At 35.1% G+C, this 12,144-nt stretch overlaps 1 pseudogene; it reads left to right on the top strand.

The window, feature by feature from the left end:
• Positions 1-252: 252 nt before the first annotated feature.
• On the top strand, positions 253-3,057 carry LOC131040129 (cytochrome b561 and DOMON domain-containing protein At5g35735-like; annotated as a pseudogene).
• The last annotated feature ends 9,087 nt before the right edge of the window (positions 3,058-12,144 follow it).

Below are 12,144 nucleotides of genomic sequence, written 5' to 3'. Positions count from 1 at the left end.
CTTACCGGTCAATCCGATTGATGCTAATGCTTCTCCTAAAACTCTTAAGGTTCCCACCTAGGTTAACCTTTCTCGGTCTGCTAAATCGAAAAATCCTTGGGGTCCTCCTATGGGTGAATGCTTTATTAAAAAGTTGGCCATTGTTGAAGAGTAATCGAAGGAGATTACTTCCTCATGGTCTACTAGGTCTAATTGGACCCTAGATAATATGGCGAGTAAAGTGACTACCCCTCCCTCCTCCCTTTCCCCCATGACTCCACTAACTCCTCTCCTTGGAGTGCTCTGATTAAAGAGGGATTTCCCCTCTGCGCGGCCAATGTTGATGAACTTTGTGAGGGTTTTAACATGCATGAACCTACTATCCGTTGTCTTCTGGGTTAATTCTTGAGGTGACAAAAAGGAAAATTAATAGGCTTGAATCTATTGCTGATGCAGATGCCAGAGCCTCGAGTTGGGTTGTGGATGAGAAGAAACGGGGGGCTTGGATGGCGGTGGGAAAATTTGTTGTTACGATTGTAAACTGGGAAGCACTTCACAACTTTGTGAAGGAGATCAATGAGAAATTTAGCCAAAGCAAGAACACAAAGGATTTGGCAGAGATGGTGGAGGAATTGCCTCAAAATCAAGACACAGAAAAATGGAAAGTATGCTTGATCAGAACAAGGGGATTACAGAGAAGAATTTTTCTACTCTTCAAGCTATTCAAGATGAAATTATGCGAAGGTGTGCCAAGAAATGAAGATATTTGAAATCTTCCACAACAATGGGGCTTGAAGCGTTTGTTTCTAAGGTGAAAGCCACATTGGGTTCCTCTGCCATCTCCTATGATAAAGATTTGAATAGAAAGCTCTTTGTTTCAGAGAAAGGTAAGGATATTTGTCTAGAGAGGAAGTTGGTGTTCATAGAATTTCATTACATTGACACTCAATCGTTTGGGCAATTTTTTTTTGGCTTTCTCTAATTTTTAAAACAACCAAATATGAGGTGATAAGAAAATTAGTGAGATATAATCTTGAGAACAAAAGATCTCATGTTCAAATAAAGTACTTAATATTTTGGGTGTTGTTCTGTTGTGCAGACTCCTACACAGACTTCGAATGCAAATTGTCCTTTACAATTCACAGAAGGTGGGACCAAATCTTACGAATTCTGCAGCAACCTGAATTTAGGAGCTACTGTGTCGTATATCTACCATCAACAGAATGGATCGTTAGACATAGCTTTCAAGGCCGCCCCTCGTGCTTGGCCACAAATGATTGGCACACAGGCATTGATTGCCTTTCAATCGAGTAATGGATCAACTGTGGTTGGTACATATAATGTGGTCTCTAAAACTTCTGCTTTGAATCCCTCACCTATTAGCCTCAATGTGATCAACAAGAGTGTTGTGTATGAGAGTAGCTGTGGGAAGATAACAATTTTTGCTTCCTTGGTGCTCGATTCCAATCAAACCAGTGTTAATCAGGTGTGGCAGGTGGGCACTACAGTCATCAACTCGATTATTGGAGTCCACAGTCTTAGTCCAACCGATCTCAGAACTGTAGGGACACTCGATCTCCTAAGTGGAGCCACCTCTGCTTCTGGCAGTTCTGCTCACCAGACTCTCAAAAATGTAAGTACTGTGTTTTAGATATGGCTTTTTTTCAATATAATGTCTGTTCTTGTATTTGAAACTGTTTTTAAGGCATCAAAATCCACGTTAGGTGAGGCAGTGAAGGGATTGCTAAACTATAACTCTGGGAGCAAGGGTCTCCATGTTTTGTTATATAACTCATCTGAAAATGAGGGTTTTAAGCTTGTTTGACCTAAACCACACTTGTTCAGTACGATACTAATTATATTGAGTATTTACATCCCGACTGATCTTAATTTTTTTTCAATCCAGAGACATGGGATACGTACTGTTGTAAGCTGGGGCATACTGATGACCATTGGAGTCATGATTGCTAGATATGTCAAGACATTTGAAGTTGTAGATCCTGCATGGTTTTACCTTCATGCCATATGTCAAACCTCTGGATATGCTATTGGAGTAGGTGGCTTGGCCACTCGCTTAAAACTAGGGAGTTATAGTAAAGGCATAGAACAAACTTCACACAGGAGAATTGGGATTGCACTTTTTGCCCTTGCAACTTTACAGGTAATGCAATCAAAACCCCATGGTAAGACTTAGCACTTTTCAATCCATGCACTGGTTATGTATGCAATGAATTTATTTCCATCTAAACAACCTATACATTCACTACACAATTGTTGAAGCCCTTTTACAAACAAATGTTACAAAATCTTCGATTATTTTCTGAAATAATATTAGATAAATGCTTTTGATCAGAGTTATGAATCATTTCTCAAGATATTGTTCTGTTTGCACCTTTAAAATTTGACATGTTACTTGACTGTAATTACTTCCGGATTCGTCACACAATCAGTCCAAAAACAATTATAGTCAACAATATGGATTGTAGAAACCTAATATCACTAATGTATTGACTTTCAGGTTTTTGCTCTACTCTTGCGACCTAAAAAGAATAACAAATTCCGTATATACCGGAATATATATCACCATTCCACAACTCTGTTGGCTATTCAGTGATTGTATTGAGCATCATAAACATCTTTAAAGGCTTTGACATCTTGGATCCTGAAAGGAAGTGGAAGAGAGCTTACGTTGGTGTTCTTATTGCTTTGGGTGCAATTGCAGCCCTTCTTGAAATTGTAACATGGATTATCTACTTCCAACGCAAGTCCAGAAATTCTTCCAAACACAACAGTGAAATGAATGGAAATGGCAGATAGACTGGAAATGGCCTAACTCAATCATACCTTAGGGAAATGGTTCCAATGAAATTCTCCTTTTACCTGTTGTTGCATTCCCTACACAGAATTCACAGGCTGTAATTTTTTAGTAGGCAGTAGAAAATTTGAGGCTAGCTTTATAACTTATTCTTTGACTACTAATATAAATAACAAGTCGGAGCACATTTTCATGTAATGAGTACCCTTTTATGGAATGAATATCAATTATTGACCCTATGCTTACGGTATTGAATTTTTTAAGTGCATTTTCTCTTTCTTCATTTGTTTACAGTTTGAAAAGAAATTTAAGGTTTGTTTTGGAGTTAATTTATTTTAATTATTTAAATATAATTAAGTAAGTATAATTTGTTTAAATTAATTAAATTTGATATTGAGAGTTGGAAAATTATAAAGTTAGCGGAGATAATAAAGGTGAATAGGGGATATTTAATTTAATAATTTAAGTACATGGTATTAATGAGAATATGATTTTAGATTTTTTATTTTATTGAGGAGTGTCATTTTATCACTGTAGTTTGGGGTTTGTGATTACATGATTGTAATTGTATTTTAAATTTACCTTGATAATCATTAGAGTTCTATCTTACAATTTCACCTAATGTATGAGTATTGGGAGTTGGCAATATAGATTAATATCTTGTTAGGTTGTTGTATCACTAAGTCTTAAGAGTATTGTGACATGATTAGCCCTTTTAAAATTAAACAATATTGAAAATTAAAGTATGTTGCTATTAATTGAGCTCTAGAATGATTGCCTTGTAATTGTATAGATGATTTGAATGGATGCATTGAATAACTTTTAACACTAGCACATAACATCAAATTGTTAAAAAAATGTTTAGTCAATCCAAGGTAGAAGGGTGTAGAAAGCTAGTAAGTGAAATTTAATTTTTTAATCGAAAAGAGGGTAAGTTTGTGGTTACTAGATTGCCCAGATGTCCATGAACTTGTCATAAAATAAAATAACAACTAAATTTAGATGATAAAAGCTCAATAGAAAATGTGCATAGATAAATATAATAAATACATAAACCTTACTTGAAAACAAATATTAAATTAAACCTTCATTTTATAACTATTAAACTTCCATTTTCAAACTATTTTTTATCAAAATATTATTTGGGTGTTTGGGATGCTTTTTCTACTTTTTTATTATTATTTTGATTCAAAACACATTTTATGAAATCCTGAATTTTGAAACTATTTTTCAATTAAAATATTCTTTGCATGGGTTTTGAGATGCTTTTTCAACCTTTTTGACTATTTTGATGGAAAAATATTTTATAAAATTTGGTAGTAGTTGAAAGTTGTCTTCTACCCACCCGTTTGAAAGGACATACATTTGAATTGTTTGTGTGATTTTTTTCTGAAAGGTATGTATTTGTTATGAAGTTGGTTTTTCTACATACATGACTATCTAGAAGGTCCACCACTCTTTTTAAAATAGATACTAATTAACAAATGCAGTCAACATTACCAGATTTGATTAATAAAATAAATGTAAATGATTAGATGTTAAAAATAATAATTCATTTCATAATTCGTATTTTTAAAATACACGTTCTTTCGTTCCTGTCGGTTTGACTTGACTTTTATGCAAAGCACAAAATGTGGAGACTCTTCCATTTTTTACTTCTCCTGTCAATGTTAAAGGCCTAACGATCGATTGTGGTGCTTCTGTCTTCGAATAAAATAATTCTATTCTTTTTAATTTAACTCCTTAGTTACTGCAGCCAGCAATGTCCTAAGATTACAATGAGTCAGGTAATTGAAGTTTTTAGATGCTTGTTTTTTACTTGTTGCCTACAAAATGATATATCAAATGGATATAGATCATTTATGGGAAAGGCACTGTCTTCTACAAAAAAAATAATGAGATGTCAAGATCAGCCATCATTCTAATGTTGGGGTTGATTTAGAAAGAAATTAATATTTAGTATTTTTGTTGTGGCAAAATTTTGGAGAAGAGCTTAGATTTTTATTTTATTATTTGTTTTCAAGGTATCTTTCTAGATATGATCATAAATACTTATCCTTCATTATCTCTTAACAAAATTTTGTATTTGAAAAATCTAGGTTTTCAAAAACGCATCATCAAAAAGTTAACTTTATCATTAATGATGGTGGGACAATCCAAATACTTTAAGATCTATCTAGTTCATTCTTTCTTTCAATTGTTGAGCAATGGAGGTCCTTAAGAATTTGATTATTCCAATTATTAATTTTTTTTAAGCTAAAGCATACTTATGTAAATAGGACAATATAGTTTCTAAAATTTCTCTTTGTAGTTCAATTAATATATCATCCATTGAAAATGAGTAGATATTTTATAATTGTATTATTTTTATAGATACCAAATCAATAGAGATGATTATTTTCTATCAACATGCATATGTGGAGTTTTGCACAAAAGGAGTTAGCTTGTGAGCCTTGACAATAGTGAAATTAGAAAACCACCTTTCTAATTACTCCTATTGCACACCCGTTTGTATCACTTGTTGCTAAAATTACAATTGAGAAGATGGTTAGTATCTTGTATTTCTTCTTCAGATATAAAAGACCTAAAATGTACTTTTCTAACCTTCTGTTCATGAAGGTTTTGTTGTGGAGAGCTAACCAAGCAAAAAGCCACTATCTTGGAGAAATAAACAATATTCCAACATAATGATGAGTCAAAGGCACACACTTGTTTTGTTGAATACCCTTCTATTTTTTAAGCCATCTAACTTAATTCATCTTCTTTATGTGAAAAAGAAAATTTTATTCTCTTCAAAGAGTTCTAGCTAAGCTTGTTATACTTGAAAAAATGGAAATATCTTTAAATTATTCCAAATAACCTTAGGCACTAAGGAATTTTTTAACTCTTTGATCTCAATATAGATTCAAAAAATAGTATTCTTCTATGGGTAAGTGCACCAAGATGGTGTGCAAAAAGGGGTATAAGTGGACACTTTTTTTTTTCTTTTTTCCTTTTTTCTGAAATCAACTAAACTTGAACTTGGAGGACCAAATTGAGACTCGTCCACTGAAAATATGAAGATACACAAAGAACAAAGATTGTAGTACTCGGAATCTAGTTTCCAAACTATTAATTTTTTTCAAAATTGGATAAAATTAAGGGGGTCAAATCCTTTGCGCACGAAAAATAGATCCTAATTTTTTTTTTGAAGACATAACATAGTGTCTGGCTTGCGCATCAAAAAATTCATAGTTAGATTTAGTATTTTGACAAATCTTTTGGTAGAAAGATAGTTAAGAGTGAGCACTAGAAGTTGTGTATTTCTTTGTAATTTTTTGTTGAGTATTTTTTTTTTATGATTTTTCGAAACGGTCACATCCTGATAATTAGGTACCTGTTCGTGTGCGAAGCATAACTTGCACCAAAATAATTGAAAAATGTAATTTTTTTTTAAAGTGTAAAGAATCAAGTGGACTGCAATAATATATAATTTTTAAATTTTTTGGATGACTAGATCAAAAGTTATTAAAAAAATGGTACACATATGTCTCTGAGAACTATGGAGACATTGGTAAAATAAATTCAAGATTAATATGTTAATCTTGTTCAAATTTTTAAAAAATTATATGGTTAGAAAGCTCAGAAGATGGGTGAAATTATGGTGGCAATTTTAGAAATACCCACTTGATAATGTGTAAACCTGATGACGATGAAGATGAGAAACTAGACTAGAAGAAGAAAACATGTAAAATGGAGGGAAAAAAGGCTCCCAAGTCTCAACCTTGTTATCCAAGCCTAAGTACAAGGAAAAATGCATACGGGTTATTTAAATTAAAAACACGTATGGGTTTTTTAAAACAAAAACGCGTTCACATTTTAAAAAATAAAAAAACGCGTATGGTTTTTGAAAGACAAAACACATACATGCTATGTTTAATAAGAAAAAATGCGTACGAGATTTTCTTACACAAAGTTAGATTAGTAATATGGACTTGTATGAAATTCATTTAGAATTCCATTAGGTTTTTCAGTAAGATATATACATAAATAATAATATTTAATCTTTCTTATACTTTAAGTTATATTTTATGTATATATTGTCAAGATGTTTGAGAGGGGTTTTAGATTTCTAGGAGTCATAATGCAAATTCTAGATTTTAGGAGATCTTATAATTTTTCAGACTTAGTCAGATTTCAGTAATTAGTGGGCTTGTATCATCATTCACTTGCTATCTCTCTATCTCACTCTTTGTCTCCCCTAAGCTCCAGACCTATCTATTTTCCTATCTCTCTCAACCTCCCTTCACCTCTCTCTATCTCACTCTCTCCTCTCTCCCCAAGCTTTAGGTCTTATAATTTATAAAACATAATTAAATCCCAACAATCACTAAAATCTCTCTCTCTCTCTCTCTCTCTAGACCTATCACTCCCACTCTCCCATTCTCTCCCCTATCTCTCTATCTCACTCTCTCCTCTCCTCCAAGATTTAAACCTATCTCTCTCACCCTTCTTTATATCTCCCTTGTATTCTCTAAATATGTGGCACACATTCTCTCGTTTGTATCTTACCTCTCTATCCCCCTCCCCAAATCTCTCTCTCTCTCTCTCTCTCTCTCTCTCTCTCTCTCTCTCTCTCTCTCTCTCTCTCTCTCTCTCTCTCTCTCTCTCTCCATTTATCTTTGTCCCACCCTCCCATGCTCTGTCTTTACTTCTCTATGCCCGGGCTCTCTCTCTCTACATACCTCTTCTTCTCTTCCTCCCTAGCTCTATTCATCTTCATAAATCTTTCTCTCTACTTTTGTCTTTCGTGTTTCCTCCTTCCTTCCTTCCCTATCTATTTTTCTTTATCTCACTCTTTATCTTCCATCTCCTTCTCTCTACCTACCACTCTTTTCATCCCTCAATACTTTTAACTCCCCTAACTCTCTTCCTCCTTCCCTTAATACTACTCTCTCTCTCTCTCTCTCTCTAAATATCACCTCCACTTCCATCTATCTAACCTATCTATATCTCTCCTTCTCTTTGCACCTCTCTCTCTATCTATCTATCTAGGCATTTAGATAAATATTTTATGGGAGGAGTGCAAAAAGGTGGGTAGATATAGATAAGTAGATAGAAATGAAAAGAGAGAGCGATATATATAGGTAGGGAGAGAGAGAGAGATGTAGGTTGAGAAAAATGTAATAGAGAGAGTGGGGAGAGAGTGAGATTGATAGAAGTGGTAAGGGAAGGTTTGGGAGATAAAGGAAAAGATGTAAATAAAGGTATTTTAGGGAGGGAGATATATATAAGAAAGAGAGAGAGAGAGAGAGGAAGATGGGAGATAGTGATAAGTTGAAAGGGGTAAAATAGATAGTGAGAGGTGGAGAGGGAAGGAGAGATATATAGATGGGTGATATATACAAAAGTGGAGGGGAGACTTGGAGTGAGAGAAGGAGAGGTATTTAAAGAGAGTTATTGGGTAAATAGAGATAAGTAGCTAGAGAGAGAGAGAGAGAGAGAGAGAGAGAGAGTTGAGATAAATAGTAGAATGGAGTGAAGTAGACAGATAATTAGGGGAAATAAAAGTAGATAGGGATGGAAAGAGAGGTAGGTAGAGAGAGGGAGATGGGGGATAAAGAGAATAGGAGGGAAGATAGATACCCATAGAGAGAAAAGAGATAAATACATAAAGGGAGAGGGTAGATAGAGAGTATAGATAGATGGGCACTTGATAGAAACGTGGTCATCTAAACCATGGGCCCCTTATCTCGACAACATCACCAAGGTCCTAACCAAAGGCAATTAAATCAATCTTGAGCACATTATTAATTCTTCAATCATCAAATATCACATGGCAAATCAACTACTCAATATTAATTAAATATTTATTTAATTAATTGAATCATTTCCAATAATATCATTTTGATCAGTTATCCCATTTTAATTTATTAAATATCCTTGCATATTTAATTAATTAATAAATTTGCCATTTAAGCATCCAAAAAGAATTAATTTATTACAAAAGATGAATTAATTTATTACAAAGATTTGAATTGAAAATAAAACAAAAAGAATTGAATTGAGAGAAATTAAACTTGAGATATTATTTCTTTTTCTAAATTTGGAACTTGAAATCAGAAAAGCAATTTAATTGAATTATTGAATTATTCTCTAAAATTGGAACTCAAAGTTTTTCAGAAAAAGAAGTTTAGTTGCATTGAAAAGACCTTTTTCTTGAATAAATCAAATATATGCATGGAATTAATTTATTATTATTTTCCAATGCAACTTGGACTTCTAATTTGAATGCATTTCAATTAAACTATAACTGGAGTCTATCTCAAGGTTAATTGAACATGATTTCTCAACTATTTCAATTAATCCTAAATTAAGCTTTTTCATCATCTCTCTTGTGATTCTCTATAAATTCAGTCTTCAGCTCTCATTCCAATTTACCCCAGAGATACTTGAAAATCACACCCCAGAGATTTTTGAGAACACGATTGGAGATTATTATCACGCTACTTTTGCTTTGGAGTCATTGCAGATTATTGTGCTTTTTAGATTATTTGCATCCATTTTACATCCATTATTGCTTGCATCCATTGCTGCTTGAATTGATTATTGCTTGAATTATTCATCCATCTTGCATCCATATAGTTAATATCATATAGATTAAATCCTTCATCTTGGTGTAGTCTAGTCACTGGTATTGCTTATAAAAATCTGAGAGCAATCTTATACTCGCATATTTTAAAAGGCAATTAGTCGCTTTGTTATGGTTTATTATTTATTGATTATTGATTATTAACCATGCATATAATGACTTAATTGAAGTGTTGTGCTTCTAGCTACAGGTTCACTTTTTCACACACACAGGTAGAGAGAGGGAGAGGGGGGATAAAGAGAACAGGAGGGAAGATAGATACCCATAGAGAGAAAAGAGATAAATACATAAAGGGAGAGGGGAGATAGAGAGTATAGATAGATGGGCACTTGATAGAGAGGTGGAGTAAAGAGTACCTATCCTTCCGTCCCTTGTTTTGAATACCTCTCCTTAGGACCCCATATGACCCCTAATGACACCATATGACCCCTTAGGAAACCATATGATACCCTAATAGATCATATGGTGTCCTAAGGGGTCATATGGTGTTCTAACACATGTGTGGCCTCTTATGACCCCTCATGACACCATATGACCCTTTACGACACCTTATGAACCCTTAGGACACCATATGACCCCTTATTGTCCTAAGGGGTCATATGGTGTCCTAATGGGTCATATGGTGTTCGAACACATGTGTGGTCCCTTTGGGCCTTATATGACCTCTATCAATATGATATGACTCCTTAGGACATCATATGACCCTTTAGGACACCACATGAACCCTTAGGACACCATATGACCCATTAGGACAATATCATATGGTGTTTAAAGGGGTCATATGGTGTTCTAACACATGTGAGGCCCTTTAGGATCCCATATGACCCTTAACAACACTATATGACCCCTTAAGACACCATATAACCTGTAACTACACCATATTACCCCCTAGGACACTATATGACCCCTCAGGACACCATATCACTCATTATGACATCATATGGTACCCTAAGCGATCTTACAACGTCCTACAGGGTCATATGGTGTCCTTAGGGGTCATATGGGGTCCTAAGGGACCACATATGTGTTAGAACACCATATGTTCCCTTAGGAACCATATGAACCCTTAGGACGTCATATAGTGTCCTTAGGGCTCATTGGTGTCCTGAGGGGTCATGTCATGTACTAGGATAAAAGGGGTCATATGGTGTTGTTAGGTGTCATAGGGTGTCCTAAGGGGTCATATGGTGTCATAAGGGGTCATATGGGGTCTTAAAGGCTCATATGGTGTCATTAGGGGCCATATGGGGTTCTAAGGGTTCATATGGTGTCATTAGGGGTCATATGGGGTTCTAAGGGGCCACATGTGTGTTAGAAACCATATGACCCCTTAGGACGTCATATGGTGTCCTGAGGGGTCATATGTTATCTTAAGGGGTCATGTCATGTACTAGGCTGTTAAAAGGGGTAGGGGCCATATGGTGTCATTAGGGGTCATATGGTGTCCTAATGGGTGATATGGTGTCCTAAGGGGTCATATGGTGTCGTGAGGAATCATATGGTCCTGAGGGGTCATATGGTATCGTTAGGGGTCATATGGGGTCCTAAGGAGCCACACATGTGTTAGAACACCATATGACCCCTTTATACAATGTATGACCCCTTAGGACACCATATTATCATAAGGGGTCATATGGTGTCCTAAGGGGTCATGTTGTGTACTCAGATGTTAAAATGGTTCATATGGCGTCCTAAGGGGTCATATAGTGTCCTAATGAGTCATATGGTGTCCTGAGGGGTCATATGGTGTCTTAAGGGGCCACAAATGTGTCCTAAGGTGTCATATGGTGTCTTAAGGGGCCACAAATGTGTTAGAACACTATATTACTTCTTAGGACATCATATTGTCCTAGGGGTTGATATGGTGTTTTGAGGTGTCATATGATGTCCTAAGGGGTCATGTCATGTACGAAGATGTTATAAGGAGTCATATGGTGTCCTAAGGGGTCATATGGTATCGCTAGGGGTCATATGGGGTCCTAAGGGGTCATATTGGGTCCTAAGGGGCCACACATGTGTTAGAACACCATATGACCCCTTAGGACATCCTATTTGTCCTAAAGGGTCATATGGTGTCCTAAGGGTTCATATGGTGTCTTAAGGGGTCATATCATGTACTAGGATGTTAAAATGGATCATATGGTGTTCTAAGGAGTCATATGGTGTCCTAAGGGGTCATATGGGGTCCTAAGGGGGGACACATTTGTTAGAACACCATATGACCCCTTAGGACACCATATGACCCATTAGGACATCATATGGTCCTGTTGCCCCCATATTTGGCATACCTAAAATTTGAATTTCAAATGTGTCTCAATGTTAAAAGAGATCCATTAGGTGTTGCGTAAGCATAAAATGTGACTTGAGGTCATTGCTAGTCGGAATATGTAAAATGCTTGTGTTTTGAAAATTACGAAGATTGAGGGAAATCATTTGATAGACATATCCTTAGCATCATTCTGTGTCATATGGTCAATTTTTGCATGAACCCAGCTCATACTTTGTCATATTTTAAATCTTCAAATTTTGGTGTCTCTCACCTAGAAATGATTAAAATCTCTCATTTTAGGATTTGTCATGAGGAGTAAATGATTTCGTTGGCTCGTCTTCCTACCTATTTCAAATTCCAGGATCTAACTCCCTACCATTTGGAAGATATGGTCATTTTTCTCAAGCTTGTGCATTAAATTTAAAATATTTAAATTATTTTTCAAATAAA

This window comes from Cryptomeria japonica, chromosome 11 (genome assembly GCF_030272615.1).
Source record: "Cryptomeria japonica chromosome 11, Sugi_1.0, whole genome shotgun sequence".
NCBI lineage: Eukaryota > Viridiplantae > Streptophyta > Pinopsida > Cupressales > Cupressaceae > Cryptomeria > Cryptomeria japonica.
Note: the sequence above shows the minus strand (reverse complement) of the source record. Positions and strands in the feature narration are given on the sequence as shown.